At 51.2% G+C, this 17,997-nt stretch overlaps 1 long non-coding RNA gene across 3 annotated transcripts in view; it reads left to right on the top strand.

Annotated features, from left to right (window-relative positions):
* The window catches only part of LOC111091566, a 120,309-nt gene extending 104,969 nt beyond the window's left edge, over positions 1-15,340 (top strand). For all 3 annotated transcript variants that reach the window (XR_005375785.1, XR_005375783.1, XR_005375784.1), the window contains 4 exons: positions 3,002-3,082; positions 5,677-5,706; positions 14,225-14,377; positions 14,722-15,340. This is a non-coding gene — a long non-coding RNA (uncharacterized LOC111091566). The remainder of the gene's footprint in view (positions 1-3,001; positions 3,083-5,676; positions 5,707-14,224; positions 14,378-14,721) is intronic.
* The last annotated feature ends 2,657 nt before the right edge of the window (positions 15,341-17,997 follow it).

The following is a 17,997-nucleotide window of genomic DNA, read 5'->3' as shown; positions in this document are numbered from 1 at the left end:
TTTATTAATGTATTCTTTATATCGATGGAGTGATAAACTAGGGCTTATGGAAGTCATAACGAGGTCTTGTAGCCTGGACCAGAGAACCAACCAAACTGTGGGAGAAGGATACCCAGATTCATGGCACTCTGGTGTCAGTCAGCTCCCCTTGGGAATGACTCAGAAGTCTCGCCCTGTCTCAGCCATGCCCCAGGTTTAAAGAAAAGAAAAGCACGTCTACATATGAGCCAAACACTAGCAGGGGCACACTGGGAAGTTCTTCATTTCACTTTATGGCCAAGAGTAGGGTAGGGTCTAAAGTTCCCTTAGACCTGTCTTCTGAGTTAAATCTGAATCTTGAGACACCATAGACGCAACTCCCTAGAGGAGCACGGGATGGGCGCTCTGGCTCCGAAAAGGATCCCAGGATGGGCGCCCAGCCCATCGCGATAGCTAGCCCCCAGGCCTGCTTTCAGTCTGCTTGTTTCCTTTTTTTTTCTTCTTCCCTACAACATACACATATCCAGAGACTAAATTAGGGGCTAGAGTCTGAGACTTCCAGATCTTATTTCTTCTAAACATGTCTTTGTTGGGCTGGCCTTCAAGGAAATATCAAATGATGAATAGCTATTTGCTGGCTGGAGGAATTTGGGAAAGAACAAGCTATTTAAGGCTCGGTGAAGAGCAACCAGGTTGGGGAGATATCTTGTACTATATAAGGAGGTTAAAAAAGTCATTGTGCAAAATACTGATTATTTGGACGATGTCCAGCATTGACCTGATGTATTCTGTTTCTATATTTCTGTTTGAGTCAAAGTGGGAAGGAGATGGACAGAGAAACCAATTCGGGACAGTGAAGCAAGCACAAGGGTGGATCAGAGTCCCGAAGCCGGGGTTCTCCTGCAGCACTCATGCAGCTCTGCCACAGATTTGCTGGGTGATCCAGGAAAAATCACCCAACCTCTCAGAACTTTGGTCCCCGCATCCACAAAGGAGAAGTGAACGTCTTCTCCAGCTTTCCAATATTAGCACATACTAGGGGCTCCCTCTGTAATTATGAAGGAAGGAGAGACTGAGTGGTTGTGGACCGATGCCACGCACCAGCAGTGGGGATGGCAAGTGCATCAACAATGGGGACGACGGCTGGGAAGCTGCGCCCATCTGTAGACAGCATTTGTATTGCCATAAAAATAGCATAACAAGATTATATTGAAATACCCCACTATTTAACTTAATAATTTAAATGTTTGCCTAATGAGGTGGACTTGATTGGATTAGGGCATTCACAATTAATTTTGATAGATCATTTTACACATTGGAGGTGCATTCTTCTGAACCAGGAGGTGGAACGGAAGTGCAAAATGTTTACGTTCAAACGAGCATGTGATTTTGCAGGAAACATTAATCCCAGATCATGCACACTAAGTCAATTTCAGAAATGGCTTCTGGATATATTATTAGAAATTGCTCTTCAAATATAAAAAGCTTGTAATAGAGTTCTGTCCATTTTTCCTTTGGCTGATGGAAGTTGTTTTATAAATATGCCTATGATATGATATTTTCTTCATCCAAGCCTTTTGGTACTAATTGCAACTTTTTAAACAGTGTAAGTAGTGGCTGTCATGAATACTTTGAATCCTATTACAAATACTTTCTGAACAATTTCACATTTAGGGGTGCATCCTTTCTTCAAATATCTTTAGCTACTTTTTTCCCCCCATTTATTTTCTGAAAAGCATTCAAACTAGACACGGTGGACCCCTCCCACCGTTTTGGTTAAGGGAATGATTTTATTATGTAATAGGAAAATGTCTCCACTTCTTAGCTCTACCCCTTCGGAAAAAAAAAAAAAATCAAAGAGCCAGTATTGGTCACATTTGCTCTTAAAGTCAAGAATGAGCAAAGGCAAATGGATTCTGGAAAAACAGATTGGAATCAGGCCATCAGTGCTGTCCCAGAATTGCAGGAAAACATGTTCCTCAGCATCATAGCTGTCAGGTCAGAGCTGCATCTCTGTTTTCTATCAGAAAGTTATCTGATGGAAGGCATCCATGGCAAGATGCTTCCTGGAGAATTCTCTGGGGGTCAGCATCCTCCTCTGAAAAACCGAGGTAAGTTGCCCGTACCTCGAGCCAGTGCAGGTTGGAGATGCGACATGTGACCACTTTTGGTGGCAGTGGTGACAGTGCAGCCGTGGGACCAGCTGACCACAGATAGAATCCTGACTCTGCTCCTGTTAGCTGGCAACCTTGGGGAAGCCCCTGTCCCTTCCTGAGACTTAGGTGCGTCACTTGGTAATGGGGACAATGGCATCTGAGTGTTGTCAGAACTAAGTGCTGCGTCCCTGACGCATGATGCACGATAGCAGCTCAGTGGGTTCAGGTGGCCTTTCCTGGCCTCCTTCCTGGGAGAAGAGCAGCTCCAGATTTGGGGCCCCATCCCGGTTGCCCTCTCCTCACCTGCTCCCTGCAGGACCACAGCGGGCGCCCTGGGTGGGGGGCCTGGGCCTCTGGTCCCAGTGGGCGGAGGAGGTTCACGCCGCAGGCTCTGAGCCACCTTGGTTGGCAGGGGTGCCTGAACCTGCCTCCTCTCTGAGGTTCACGTTCAGTGACAGCGCTATGAGACTCATCCTCAGCGAAGCTTCCATGACCTTCGGACTCAAGTCCAAACACTTTGCATGACATTCGGGAACCTTAAGAAACCCCTGCCCTCTGCTGGCCCCGCTAGCCTCCTTTCCTTCTCTCCTTGTGCCATTCCATTCCCTTTATTCATCCACCGGCTCCTCCTCCCTGCTCTCAATGCTCCCAACACCCCAACTTTCTCCGACCCCAAATCCTTGGATGCCATTCCCTTTATTCATCCACCAGCTCCTCCTCCCTGCTCTCAATGCTCCCAACACCCCAACTTTCTCCGGCCTCAAGTCCTTAGCATCCCAGGATGCTCTTTCCTTTCTTCTTCAACTGAAGAAGCTCTCTTATTTCAGGTCTAGCTAAAATGCCACCTACTCCCTTATGTCCTCCAGGGTACAGCCGGCGTGGCTGATCGGGTCCTCTTCAGATTTGTCATTTGCCCTCGGCGTGGATATTACTCTGCGGACACTCAGGTATGACAGGAGCCCTCGGAAAACTGCCCTGTCTCTTCATCTCTGTGTCTCCAGGACCTTCAGAAACCAAGCTGACTGTAGAATTCTTAAAATCTTCCCAACAGCCTGTGGAAGTGGCCACTATTACTGATTCGTTATCAAGCCTCAGCGATGCTGAGTGACTTGTCCAGAGTCACATGGCTGGTGGGTCATAGAACAGAGATTTGAACCTACAGACTCTCGCTTCAACGGCTGTGCTCTTCCCACTCCTCTGTTCTGTAATAGCAATAATAATAATAATAATAATAATAATAAAGTGATGTCAGTTTTACAGATAAACTGAGGTCAGGCATTGCCCAAGGTAACAGAGAGAGAAAATAAGAAAAGCCTGGAGGTCCTAGTGTCAGCACAGTGCCAGGCACTCAGCAGGGACAAAACCTATTCTGTGAATTGATAGTTGACTGCTGAAATGAAGTCACTTTTTTTTTTTTAAAGATTTTATTTATTCGTGAGAGACACACAAAGAGAGGCAGAGACACAGGCACAGGGAGAGGCAAGCTCCCTGCGGGGAGCCCAAAGTGGGACCCGATCCCAGGACCTCGGGATCACCTCCTCTAATCTTTCAAACAAATCAGTGAGCTGGGAAGGGAAGGCATCACCAGGGCTTCATTACAGATGAGGAAACTGAGGCTTGAACGGGGACGGCCCCTTCCCCATCCTACACGACTAGGGTGCCCAGCTTCGGATTCTGGGTGCGGGTCTCTGCCCAGCCGCAGGCTGCCTGCCTGGTTAGAGCCCCGCGCCCCAGCGGCTGGAGGGGGCCAAGCTAAGCAGAGGAGGTGCAGCCCCGGGCTGTTGCAACACGGGAGGAATTCCTGTGCCTCTCAGGGCCCCTCTGAGCCCCTCACCACAGAGGTGAGGAGTGACAAGGGACATCTCTGCTCCCAAGAGATTCCAGTCACGCGAACTCCTCCAATTACGGCTGGAACGATGTCATCTCCTGAAATAGCATTTTAATGAGTGATGGCTCTGGGATAAATTGTCATCTCGTGATCTCTCGTTAGAGAGCTTAATTAGACCCATCATAAAACATATTGATCGATGGCACTGAGCAGGTCCACAGGACATTCGCCACCCTCTGGAACATTCCTGCCCACTGCTTGGTGGAGCCAGGGTGGGACTGTCCCGGGCCCTGACAGCTGCTGGGGACAGGTTCTTTTGGAGCACCTGAGCACCATTCACCAGGCTCTTTCCTCCCTCCCTTCTTCTGTTTCACAAATATTTGTTTAGCGCCAACTGTATGCCAGGCACTATGCTCACCTCTTATGCTTTACCTCAGTTTGTTCTTGCAAAAAGCCTGTTATTTCCCTATTTTGCAAATGATAAAACCAAGGCTTGGAACCCTGAGCTGCCACTAGGTGCAGCCCCAACCTACTGAGTTCTCTCTCCAGCGATTTCTGGTGGGGTGACTTTCCCTTTGAAGGACAAAAGGAAAATTGAAGGGGAAAATGGACTTTATTAGATCCTAATACATGCCTGGCATTCTCCTGGGCACATTATTTTATAATAATGCCCCACCCCCTTTAACCTTTATATCAATCCCATAAGGTGGGAATTTTTAATCATTTTTTAGTTGGGGAAACTGAGTCTCAGATATGCTACTTGCTCAAAGTCACTCAGCCACTGACTGTCAGAGATGGACTAGAACACAGCTTTGAGGAATTGCTAATTCAGACACATGATGCTTCAAATCCAAGCCCTATCACGTGTTAGCTGTATGATTTGGGGCAAATTACCTAAACCTCCTGAAGATCATACTGGATGTAATAACTGAAACCATGTCAGAGTTACTGTGAGGATTAAATGAAATAATGCCTATAACGCATTTAGATAGTCTCTGACCCATGGAAAGTTTTCAGTGAAAATTATTTTTCAGTGAAGACCCCAACTGCTTTCTCTTGGAGAGAAATGACCTATTTCCTCATCTATAAATTGGGCGTAGAACCCCTGGCCTAACACAATTCATAGGGAATGCTTTATAAAAGGTAAAGTAATCCAAGTGCACTTATTGATCACTTTCTGTGTACTTGCGTGTTGGCAACAAGCTCAAAGTGACCACCTACTTGATGGGCTTCCAGAGATGGTAGGAAATGCTCTCAGGCAAATCTTCTCTAAATTATTATTATTATTATTATTATTAAAATAATATATTAGCACAAAATGGTGGTGGGAGTGGAGGTGGATCAGAGGAAAAGGTGGGGGGAGGTTTAATAAGATCAGAGCATTGTTGAAACTTCAAGGGAAGGTAGTGGTTACTGTGATGGCTCAGAAAGTGTCAGCAATGTGGCACGTGTGCGGCGATGTAATAGCCTGGGCTCAGGAGAGTGTGTGTGCCTTTGTGGTACATCACTGTGCCTGCAGTGAGTGTGTGTGTGTGTGTGTGTTTAGGTGTGCACACCTCTGTGTGTGTACTGCGGCCAATCTCCATGAGAGGGTGACTTCACCTGTGTGCACTTGGACATTTTTCCGTTTTTTATTACAGTAAATGTAGCTTGAAAGCTGAGGAGAGCACAGCTTTTCCCCAAACACAGATCACATCACAATTTTTCTTTCAGAGAAAAGTGCTGCAAAATAACCTGCAGATGGTGAGTCTGCCTCTTTTTTTTTTCTTTCTCTTGCCGTCTTGCTCTTTCTCTCTCTGTGTCTCTCTGTCTCTGTCTCAGGATCTCTGCCTCTCTCTCTCTTCGAGGCCCTATATATAGCGTAAAATGCTTTCGTATTTTCACACTTAGCATCTGAACCATCTCTGTGTTGCATAAAATAACACACATTCGAGTTTGTAATTAGATCAGTGTTTCACCCCCAAGTTCTGCCTATGAAAACCCTGGACAGTGGTCCTCACCCTTACCCCCACCCACAAACATCACCAGGCCTGAGGATCCTGCCCTAACCCGGCTCTGGGTTCCAGTTTCCCCAGTCCCGGTGACAAGCCTCCCCCTGACCCTCTCCTGCTGCCTCTGACAGGGGTTCAGTGCTCCAGGGGCAGCTCAGAGCAGGGCACCTCCTCTCCCCAGAGCCTCAACAGCCGCAGGAGCCATGCAGATCTCTGAGCACAGCCACAAAATTCATTTCCCCAAACTGCCTCAACGCAAACACTGCCCAGAAGGAAGGGAAAGCCACGTCTCTTTTCCCTAAAATAAGAAGAAACAATTTTTTTTTTTTTTAAGGAGGAAGAAATCGAGATGCATCTCTAACCAATCTGGACATGTGTTAGAGAATATTGTTGAGAACAATTAGGGATGTATGAGTGAGGGGTTTATTTCTCACTTGCTTGTCAGGTCAGAAGACCATCTGTTTATTTTCCCGCTACGATTTTATTCAATAAACTGAAAGGATGTGCGCCGGGAAAGAGGGTATGAACAGGATGTGTGCTATCAATTTGTCAAATAAATAATCGAGCTTGGAAACAACAGATTTTATTAATTAGACAGGATGGTGTATTATTACCATTAAAGTGTTATATTGCATTGATTTTTATATTTTACTCGGCTACTAATTACTGTAAAAGATTTCGGGAATGAAGCAAAATAAAAATCACGCAGCATTATACATAATGTAAAGATAGCGTGAATTAATTTGCCCGCTGCTCCCTGCCTGCCGGCGGTGCGAGTGGAGGAGGCCGCGAGGGCGCCCCCCGCTGCAGGGGACCCGCACCCGCGCGGCCTCTCCTGGGGCTGCGGCAGGGAAGACCCGGGTTCGCAGCCCCGCCCCGGCTGTGCCCCCCCCCCCCCCCCCCCCGCCCCGTGGCCCACGTTCTCCCTTCTGCGCGCGGGGAGGGCGGGGAGGCGCAGGGAGCTGCCCGCGGGAAGCGGCTCGGCGCCCGCCTGCAAAGAGCCGGCGGCGGGAGGCCTGGCCCTGGGGACCCGCCGCCCTGGGGCCCAGCAGCCCGAGCAGCCCCAGCCGCCCGGGGCCACGGCGCCGCCGAGCCGAGCCCCTGGACGCGCGGCCCAGGCGGCCCTCCCTGCGCGGGAGCCCCGGGCCCTGGGTTCGAGTCCTGCACGGCGGGCGCGCGCGGTGGCCGCAGCCAAACCCCTGGACCTCCCTGGAAGGCAATTGCTTCTTCAGTTAAAAAAAAAAAAAAAGGCCTATTCGCTCGGGATGTAGATTCCCACGCCGGGCACTCGTTCTGGCCCAGGAGGCAGGGGACAGGGCCCTCCCCTGCCCCTCCCCCGCCAGGGTCCCCAGGGCGCCCCGCGGAGCCCCAGGGAGCCCTCCAGGTCCTGCTCCGGCGCTGCCTCCCAAGTCCTCGCTGACCTCGGCTCGGGCCGAAGCCCCGGCCCCCCGCCCCGCCCGCCCGCCCGCCCCACCCACCCCGGGGCGCGCATCCCCGGGCGCCGCGGCCGAAGCCCAGCCAGGTTTTTCTGCAGGCTGGGTCCCCGCGCCCGGCCCGGCCCCGCGACGCCCGAGATTCCGCACGACCCACTGCCACCTACTGTCCGCGGCGGGGAACTGCAGGCGCGGCCCGCCCGGGGGAGCGGCGGCGGGAGGGCCCCGGCGTGGGCGGGCAGCCCAGCGGGGCCCCCCAAGCCCTGCTCCTCTGCCGCGCTCCCAGGGGGCTGACGGTGACTGGGGCCCTGCCCCCCGGGAGGGAGCCCCAGGGCCCCCCCCACTTGCCTCCAGCTCCCTTGGGAGCTCTGAAAACCCTGCTCTGGGTGTAGGGGGGGTGGGGGTGGGGGTGCCGCGGGCCGCCAGACCGACCCGACCCGACCGGGTGTTGCAGAGAATGCCTGCTCCCCGGCTGAGCCCTCCGCCCTCCGCCCGTCCTGGAAGCCTGACCTCATTCTGAGTCAGGCCCGGCCGCAGCCTTCTAGGGACTCCCGGCCCGTCTGTCACCCTCGCTTAGGGCTCGAATTCGGAGCTCTGCTGTGGCCTTACTGGCTGTGGCATCTTAGGCCGGTCACTGTAGGTTGTGAACATTTTTTCTTTCTAAAATTTTTATTTATTTATTCATGAGAGAGAGAGAGGCAGAGACACAGGCAGCGGGAGAAACAGGCTCCATGCAGGGAGCCCCACGTGGGTCTCCAGGATCACGCCCTGGACAAATGCTCAAAGACAGATGCTCAACCGCTGAGCCACCCAGGGACCCCACTTTTTTTTTATTGTAAAGTGGGACTAATCCTGATATGCCTGCAGCCCATGGAAGAGGGCAGGGTCAAGACCCGTGGAAGCAGACTGACACCTGCAGATATGTGTGCAGATTTTTCTTGGACATTCCAAAAATTTCTCATTGTCCCGGGCTGATGTTTGTGCCGGGCCGCCAAGGTTTGCACGTTGAGATTCTAACCCCAAGGTGAGGGCGCCTTCAGGAGGTGAGTAGGTCACCCACCCGCCCAGGAGGGTAGGGCTCTCATGAATGGGATCAGTGTCCTCAGGAAAGACAGTCCTTGCCCCTCTGGCCGTTCAAGGTCACAGTGCAGAGACAGCCATCAATGAGGAAGTGGTCCCCACAGACACCCAGTCCGCTAGGACTGTGATCTCGGACTTGCCAGCCTCCCGAAATCCCAGAATTAAATGTTACAAGTGACCCAGTTTGGGTGTTTTGTGATCGCAGCTTCCATGAAGTAAGAATCAAGCTAATACAAAGCTGGACAGAGCAGAGGCCTCTGGTGTTTGGGATAGCAGGGGATGCAGCAGGGGATGGGGTGGTTGGGAGGAGTGGGGGTTGGCGGGGTGAGGGGGGCGGGGAAAGTAGGGCATTGAGTCCTCCAGTGTGTCCCCACCTACCCAATGCTGTTTTCCCTCTTGGAGAAAATTCTTCGGGACACCTGCGTGGCTCAGTGGTTGAGCATCTGCCTTTGGCTCAGGGCGTGATCCCAGGGTCCCAGGATCCAGTCCCTCCGGGGAGCCTGCTTCTCCCTCTGCCTGTGTCTCTGCCTTTCTCTCTGTGTCTCTCATGAATAAATAAATAAAATCTTAAAAAAAACCTCTTCTTTTCCTTGGCCTTATAGTTCATAATAAAGCATTTTAATGCTGCATGCATTTGTTCCGTGTCCGACTCTCCGTAGACGGGAAGCTTCGTGAGGATCCAGGCTGTGTCTGTTCTGTAAACCACCCCAGGGTCCAGCACTGTGACTGGCACATGGGACACAATAAATATTTATTGAATGAATGAAGGACTACGACTGTCCATTTAACCTGAGACCATTAACTATCCCCTGGGCCTTTTTCGTTCTTCCAAATAATCAGTCCCCTTACCCTTAGCCACAGAGAGCTCTTCTGCTAAGCCCTTCTTCCTTTTTGGGCTCTTTATTATACACTCAGGCGCCCCACAGAGTCTCTTGCTTCTTTTTTTTTTTTTTTTTTTTGAGAAACCGCTCTACATAATCAACAAAGGAAAATAAGTAGCCAAAATGACTTTGATTTCTCTTTGGCTTTGCCTTTTGACATTATGAACCACTTTCAGCTCAGTTTAACCCTCCGAAGTACGATAGTGTAGAAGGGACTATTGTTCCCATTTTCCAGATGAGGAAAAGCGGGGTGAACTGACGCGCCCCATGTCACAGAGAGCGAGTGGCAGAGACACAGCTAAGTTCCAGCTCTCGGGACTCCCCATCACATGACCCCAACCCCTCCCCACTACTCTGTCAGTGGCCCCCTGCGCCCCCTGCACCGAGCAGTCCCCGCTGACCGTCTGGGGCAAACTACGTGAGGACTGTCGTCCAGAAAACGACTAAGGAGAAAAATGTAAAAGTCTTGCAGGAACACTGTCTGTCCCCACGGCTGGCATTGACTTCCCTTCCAGTGCCATCGAGAGTCCGGGGGGCAGCGCAACCCGGAAACCCCCATGGGTCCTTGCACCGGCCAGCTCTCTGACCTTGGGCGATGTCCTGGACGTCTCTGTGCACAAGGGCCTCACCCGTAAAAGGGGGAGACGAATAGGGCCTGCTGCACAAGGTTTCGGGGGGCTTCGAAAAGCTGGCTCCAGGGGACCTCATGCATGTTTGCTGACCTGAGAAAGAGATGAAGTAGAAGAGGAGCAAAGGGGACAGCGGGTATGGGGGGTGGGACCCAAGAGGTGAGGGCACAGTGAGAACGATAAGCTGCTTGTCCCCAGTGTTTGGTTCTACTCCCCCCGTAGGAGCCACCCGATGGGGAGCCCACCCCTCCGCCCTGGGGCTGCGCGGCCTGGAGCGAGGCAAGGGGCTCTCTGGGCCCCCCAGCACCTGTAGGGCAGCAGCATCACACTGGATCCTTCCTGGGGATCCTCCGACTCCGGGGCTGTGGGTACGGATCCATCAGCGTGAACCTGATGTGGAGGCTCCCCACCGCTTGAGAAGGGCAAGTGGGGTGGGGGGAACCCAGTGTGCATTTCCGGGGGCAGGCGGGGACGCCCCAGGCGGGGACCTCACATAATGCAAGGGTGCACAGCGCTCGCCCGTGGTTACTGGTGTGCGCGGGCCAAGGAGTTTCCCACGAGCTGGTATTTGGGCCGTGGGCTCCGCCAAGCATTCACTGCAGATCCACCAGGTGTCAGAATTTGAACCAGGTACAGGGTAGAAAAATGCATAGGGGCGAGCTGTGATGTCAAAGTTCAAAGGGCCGCACGCACCTGGTCAGGTCCCGGGACATCCCGGTGGGCCCGAGAGCCCTCCTCAGCCCTCCCAACCACGGGGCGGGAGCTCCTGCTGGGGCCGCAGGAAGGCGTGAGCCAGAGGAGGCTGCAGAGCCCGGAGGGAGGGGGCACGGGGTTCGCAGGGCCCCGCCTGCAGCACCACTGCCCCCACTGCTGAGACCTCCTTGGCCAACAGTCAGGGAGCTCCTGGGGGGGGAGCCCCAGGGGGACCCCAGGGTGGAAACAAAGAGAGGGCCTCTGGTGATTGCTCTCAGCCCCCTCTTTGGGCCTCCTGCCCCCCCTTCTAGTACTCCTTTCAGGAGGGGGGCAGCCCCATGTGTACTGAGCAGGTGGCTGTACCTGTGGCCTTTTCTCTCTCCCAGGGAAACCCTTGCCTTTGTGGCTTGATGTGGCCTATCTTTGCGACCAAACTCCAGGCTGCCTCATCCCTACCTATTAGAACCCAGAGGCCTTATTAACCCAGCCCTGGGTTGCCTGAGATCCTGCCTGCCTCTCTCATTCCCGCTCCAGACAGCTTACCTGTGGCTTACCTGTGGCTGTTCTTCTCTTATCCCAGCCCAAAGGCCCCGGACTACTCGCGCACACCCGCATCCTCCCCATCCTGCTCCCTCTGCTGGATGTACTTCACGCATCCAAACCCTGCCCTCCTAGGCCCAGCTAAAGGATCACCTCCTCCAGGAAGGCCTCCTTGATCATCTCATGGCTGGAAATACTTTTTCTCTCAGAGAAATTCTGAGGGCCACGCTTCACAAATTTTATTTTGGATCTGATTTTTTTTTTCATATGAGTCAGCTCAGGGATTTTGTGAAAATGCAACCTCCGATATAATAGGTCTGAGGGGGATCCCGAAATTCTGAACTGTAAGACACTCGCCCGTGACACTGATTCTTCCGGTCTGTTGATTGCACTGAGTGGCAAGTGATCTCCAACCGTACTTGTGTATCGGAATTACTTGGCAGGCGTATTAAAGCTCTAGATCCTGGGGGCCAGAGGTGGTCCAGGTTTTATGAGGCCTGAGCTCATTCCATATGGAGGGTCCTTTTAAATAAATAAATATATATATATTTAATATATAATTAAATTATATATTTAATCATATATATAATTTAATTATATTAAACATATTACATATTAATAATATATTGATAAATTTATAATATATAATTATATACTGATATATATTTATGTTGATATATAAATAATACATATTTATATTGATATATAGATATAAAGATATATTTATATGTAATTAAATATACAATTATAGATAGATAGATAGATAGATAGATAGATAGATAGATAGATAGATAGAAAAATGATTATAAATAAGAAATGCTGGAGCTCCTCTCCGGGCGCAGGAATGGGGTGTACAAGGGAAGGATGCTGGCGTATAAGCTCCAGTAGCTTCGGGGCGAGTCCATCTTTGCCTGGGTCCACACACTGACAATCTCAGGAGGGTGGAAATATGTGTGCTTGATTTTGCTTTGTTTTCAGAATTTCTCCAGGTGAGTCTCAGTAGCCCATCTCTGGACTCACCAACCCTCCCCCCTGTGGGGACAACTGTCCAGAATTTCTTGACCTCTTCCTGCCTGTGGGTTTCCCTCTCTCCAACCCTTCTGTCACCCAAGGCCCCCCCGTCAGGCACCGTGCTAGACCCCTCCAATCGTGGGATCCATGAAGGGTAGGCATCTTCCTCAAGAAGCTCGTGGTCTACTGGAGAACTGGTCACAAAATGATCGTTGCATCCACTGTCCAAATGCTGCGGGGACAAGAGGAGGGAGCAGAACTCCACCTGAACAAGAGTACAAGGCCAGGAGGTCTCCCAGAAGGGCTGCCATTCAGCAGGCTGTCGCTGAATTGCTGGGGCTTTTCAAGTAGAGGTGCAGATGCCTGAAAGAACACAGACTCTTCAAGAACCAACCAAGCTGGGGCGCCTGGGTGGCTCAGTCAGTGAAACACCTGCTTTCAGCTCAAGTCGTGATCCCAGGGTCCTGGGATCCAGCCCCACGTCAGGCTCCCTGCTCAGTAGGGAACCTGCTTCTCCCTCTCCCTCTGCCCTTCCCCTGCTTGTGCGAGCTCTTTCTTTCTCTCTCTCTCTCTCTCTCTCAAATAAATAAATAAAATCTTTAAAACACACACATACACAAGGAACCAACCAAACGAACCCACATGTGGTAGAAAAGGAGGCCACAGGGTAGGGGCTGGAGTTGGGCTGTGACAGGTAGGTCTGGAGAACAGTCTGGAGAATGGTCAGGGCCTCAGGAGTTTGGGCTCCCTAGAACAGTGTGGTGAGCACGGAAGGTGTTTGAGGATGGAGTGGCATAATCCGGATTGTGTTTTGCACACGCACGCCTTACTTCCAACTTTTATTAGTTCTTTCTGTGGCTTATCCCACTATTAGATCTTTCTTTTCTTTTCTTTTCTTTCTTTCTTTCTTTCTTTCTTTCTTTCTTTCTTTCTTTCTTTCTTTCTTTCTTTCTTTCTCTTTTTCTTTCTTTCTTTCTTCTTCTTCTTCTTCTTTCTTCTTCTTCCTTCCTTCCTTCCTTCCTTCCTTCCTTCCTTCCTTCCTTCCTTCCTTCCTTCCTTCCTCTTTCTTTTTCTTTCTTTCTTTCTTTCTTTTTCTTTCTTTCTTTTCTTCTTTCTTTCACTACTATTTCTTTTAAAGGAATCACTCACTATATGTCACATAGTGTGCTAAGCATTTTAGTCTAATTCAATTGTCCTACTGACTCTGGCAGGCATATAAAATGGTACCAGTTTTACAGATAAACTGCAGATCAGAGCATTGCCCAAGGTAACAGAGAGAGAAAATAAGAAAAGCCTGGAGATCCAAGTGTTAGCACAGTGCCAGTCACACAGCAGGGACAAAAAAATATTGCGTGGATTGATAGTTGACTGCTGAGATGAAGACCTTCCCTCTTGAAGCCAATTTTGTAAAGCGTGTTTGGAGTTCCTGTGTCCTGGAAGCCCCCGGTTCCTTCCTCCTGGGTGTCCAAGCACATAATCCTCTGTGGTCCTTTCTGGCAGCCAAGCTCTTCCCCCGCATTCTCTGCCTCAGTTAGGGAAAAGGTATAGTGGTGGGACAGACCACAGAACTTTGCAAAGACAGTTGATCTGGTGATTTTATTTTATTTGTGTGCTTGGGGGGGTCGGTGGATTTTAATTATGTTTCAAACCTATTCCCTTTCATTTAACCCAGTTCTTTAATTGCAATTAAGACAAATGAGCTAATTTTTAAAAATATTCAGTGAGTGTCTAATATCACCACTGGGAGGCAAGATTGAATGAGAAGCCCTGAGGATGCTATAGGCTTCTGGAAACATAGGATTTGGATCTGATATAGAGCCTTGATTTTAGTTCTTCTCCTGGAATCCATCCCAATCCACTGTGAGATGTGGCTCCTCCTTCATGGTTCGAACCACTGCCCATTCCCTCCAGGGAGTTCAACCTCATTTGCCTGTTTTCATTGTCAAGAATAATGATGATCATGACCTTTCCTATAGTACAAGACAGTATTTTTGGTATTTCAGGGGATCCCCGCAACTATACAAAGAGAAAAGCAGAGTGAGAGCAGCATGGCTTCTCCTCGACGGAAGCTCAGAGAGGTTCAAACACTTGCCTGGGCCACACAGCTAGAAAATTGAGTCACTGGGTCCAGAAACCAATGTCTAATGCTTGGCAAGGTACAGTTCCAGGATGACATTATTGATGGGTCGCCTGGTAGGTAACCCATACTCATTCCCTTTAACGGCATGCTCACTGGAGTGGGTCTCTCCTCCGCCACACAAATTAGTCTTGTCTCCCCAAATATGCTGCAAACAATTAATAGGAAGGACACTTCTCTTTTTCTTCCACTTCCCATGGATCAATGCAGCCAACACTCTAAGAGCCACCATACTGCACCAGGGATGCGATGGAGATGGTACCTTCCTGCTCTCTGAGAGTGTACGGTCCAGGGCTAGAGTAATCTTTGATGACTTTTTGGACTTTTTACTATGTCCTAAGGTTTGCCTTCTCCATTTTTCAGGTGAGATGCAGAGAGGAACAAGGACCTATTTGGGTTGGGAGATCAGATTCCCATGGATTCCCCAGAGAAGCTGACCCCGGACCAAGCCAACATAGATGACAGAGCAGAGAAGAACATAGCTCTGGAAGACAGAGTCCAGCTCAGCTCAGCCAACCACTCGTGCGATCTTAGGAAGGCTACTTGCCTCTGAACCCAGCTTCTGCACCTGTGAAGCAAGGGCGCAGCAGCCAGCCCCCAGTTTTGCTCTAGGGCTCAGCTGGCAAAATGAACGTAAGGCCCGCAAATAAAGAGCTGACCCGGAGCAAGGGCTCAGTACATGGTAGCTGTCACCACGATTCCTGTGACTCGGTGGCAGACGTGGCCCAACTGGGCATCATTTACGTGCACGATGCTTTGGTGGTGCCCTCTGCCTGAGACGGTTCCTGACGGCGAAATGCTCTAAGTTCTCCACGCCGAGCTGTGCGCGTGGCCAGGAATTGAGCCCCCCCACCAGAGGGCCCATTTCCATGACCAGCGATGCCAGTGTCCCCTCGCTGGAAAGGGCGACAGGCACAGCTCAGGACACACCAGCCGCCAACAGGCTTCCGAACCCCGCCAAGCCCTCCTGCCCACTCGAGCACCAGTGGCGGGGTGGGGGCGGGGGTGGGGGGGGTGACTGTGCCATAAACACACGTTTGCTTTCATTTGGCTTAGCTGACTGTGTGTTTTGTTAAACAAATTTAGGTTTGGAAAAGATTATTTTTGGTACACTGCTGCATAATTAGATGAATTTTCATGAGTTTATTCTTGAAATAAACTTTGAAATTGTCCATGTTTTACTGTTTTTTAATCATCTGCAGATACTGTTTTTTGAGACTTAGCATGGAAAAAAAAACCTTGTTACATATCAGTTTAATTTAGATTCAAATAAAATAATTTTTTGAATTTGCAGCAACAACAAGTCTGCGAAAGTGGTTGTAACTGGTGCTGAGTTGTTTGAGGATCAAGATAATTACAGTATAAAGGATAAGAGAGAATATAATATCCTGGCATCCAGTGCCTATTCAGCTAATCCCCAGCCCTTGACAGATGTTCAAACACAGTATTTTTAAAAGCTGACTTTTAAAAAAACAGGGCGAGTCACTTATTAGATATAAACAACATGATAAGAAATTCAAAGTCTGACATCCCTTAGGAACTGTCCGTGCCGGGAAGCGGCGGCCACAAGGTAGAGAGTCAACCGCGCGGCGCTCAGGGCCTTGCCGGGTGCCCAGGCCGGCCTGGGGGGCGGCATCGCGGGGCCCCCCACCTCCGGGGTACAGGCCCCCGCACCGGCCCCCTGGGAGGCAGCCTCGGGGAGGCCATCCGCCTGCGAGGCAGTGGCGACACCCCTCTGGCGAGGATGCGGGCAGCCAGCCCCAGGACCCCGTGGCCTGGCCTTGGACAAGGGGGACAGCAGCCCCGAAGGAAGGCCAGGTGGATGGAGGGGTCAGAGCAGCGCCCTTGTGGGCTCGAGGATCACGCCTGCCTTTGGCCCCCGCCGCTCCTGTCCGCACATCCCCCTGATTGCCTCCTGAGCCTGCTATCTGCTGAGTGCCAAGGCCACCTGCGGCCTCTCGGGCTCGGGGATGAGTAAGACCTCATCCCTGCCCTGTGTCTAAAACCGCAGGGCAAGGGGCAGCCCGGGTGGCTCAGCGGTTGAGCACCCGCCTTCGGCCCAGGGTGTGACCCTGGAGACCCAGGATCGAGTCCCACATCGGGCTCCCTGCATGGAGCCTGCTTCTCCCTCTGGCTGTGTCTCTGCCTCTCTCTGTGTGTCTCTCATGAATAAATAAATAAAATCTTAAAAAAAATAATAAAATGAAATAAAACCTCAGGGTACAGCAAAGGAGGGCAGGCACATCCATCAGTCACCACGATTAGTGTCACTATTATCATTATTAATGATTGAGCTTGGTGTGTATACTAAGCTTCTGTCCAAGTGTCCTTACGAGCCCCTGCAAGGACGTTTTGGAGCAGCCACTGTTGGCAGGTCCACGTTACAGGTGGAGACTACAGCGCAGAACGCATGAGTACGGGATGAAGAGGTTCCAGCTGGGGGAGTGGCGGGGGGGGGGCAGTGCTGGCAGAGGGGGGCCGCGGGAGTCTTCCCCGAGAGAGACGGTGGGATCCGAGTTGGGGCTGGAAGGACAGACGGAGTCTGCAACGTGGAGATGCTGGAGAAGGGCCTTCCGGGCACAGAGAACCTCGCAGGGAAACAGAAAAAAAAAATTAATTAATTAAGACACCAACTGCACCACGGATGGCACCGAATTACCTGTTTGTTTCTCTATTTATGTGGGGTTCAGTGCGGAAGGCGCTCAGCCCATCAGGACGCACACAGCGGACTGTGAATGCTGTGCCTTCCTGCTCTGCGCCAGCTTGTCACCCCGGGGGCCTTGACACTGCTTCTGTGTGGCCCGCGGCTCCGAGGTGGCCAAGTGTCCTGGAAAGAAGACTTCCCTCAGGGCCTGCGCCCCGAGTCCTGCGCTTGCCGTGAGGGGGGCGCCTTCAAAGGCGAAGCACCTGCTCCACCTGCCTCTGTTTCCACCTGATGCTCCACGACGCGGCTCAGGCAGCTAATGCTGATCTTTCCCCCATGGCCAAGAGTTGCCTTATTGGCATCTTACTTTAAAACAATTGCAGGAAATGATCTTCTTTTATTTTTTTATTTATTTTTTAATTTTATTTATTCATTAATGAGAGACAGAGAGAGAGAGTGAGAGAGGCAGAGACACAAGCGGGGGAAGCAGGCTCCACACAGGGAGCCCGACGTGGGACTGGATCTCGGGTCTCCAGGATCACGCCCTGGGCTGAAGGCAGGCACTAAACCACTGAGCCACCCAGGGATCCCCGAATGTTCTTTAAAAGAAGATCCTGGGCAGCCCCAGTGGCTCAGCTGTTTAGCTCCGCCTTCAGCCCAGGGCGTGATCCTGGAGACCCGAGATCGAGTCCCACGTCGGGCTCCCTGCGTGGAGCCTGCTTCCCCCGCTTGTGTCTCTGCCTCTTTCTCTGTCTCTCATGAATAAATAAATAAAAATCTTAAAAAAAATAAAATAAAGAACAGTTGGTCCTTCCCTCCAAGCGCTCGCCCTTGCTCAGAGACAACGTTCCTCCTCGCAGATCTGCACCCAGGGCGAGGGACGGGCTTCCCAGGCCGTGCAAAGAGCCCGAGACAGGCCCTGAGCTGCACGGTGGCCCGGCTGTGACCCGCCTGTGCCCGGGATAGGCCCAGCTAGACCTGGCTTGCTGTCATGT

Source organism: Canis lupus, chromosome 21, assembly GCF_011100685.1.
Source record: "Canis lupus familiaris isolate Mischka breed German Shepherd chromosome 21, alternate assembly UU_Cfam_GSD_1.0, whole genome shotgun sequence".
Classification (NCBI taxonomy): Eukaryota; Metazoa; Chordata; class Mammalia; order Carnivora; family Canidae; genus Canis; species Canis lupus.
Note: the sequence above shows the minus strand (reverse complement) of the source record. Positions and strands in the feature narration are given on the sequence as shown.